Genomic DNA, 207 nt, shown 5'->3' with positions numbered 1-207 from the left:
CCCTTTCTCCCTTCGTGTAAGGTCTGGTGGCCTCGTCCGACGCTCCCGAAGGTGCCAGATCAGGAAGTCGGGAAGCTTGTTCCTCCTCCTGTTGGCACTCTGAGGCACTGTCATTGGCACCGCTGGGTCTCAGGTAGGCCTATTGGCGGGGAGTGGTTGCTGCGAGGTCGAGCTGATTAGCAGTTCTTTTTTAAGTAGATTTATGCA

Source organism: Penaeus monodon, chromosome 19 (assembly GCF_015228065.2).
Source record: "Penaeus monodon isolate SGIC_2016 chromosome 19, NSTDA_Pmon_1, whole genome shotgun sequence".
Lineage (NCBI taxonomy): Eukaryota > Metazoa > Arthropoda > Malacostraca > Decapoda > Penaeidae > Penaeus > Penaeus monodon.
This window is presented reverse-complemented; position numbering follows the sequence as displayed.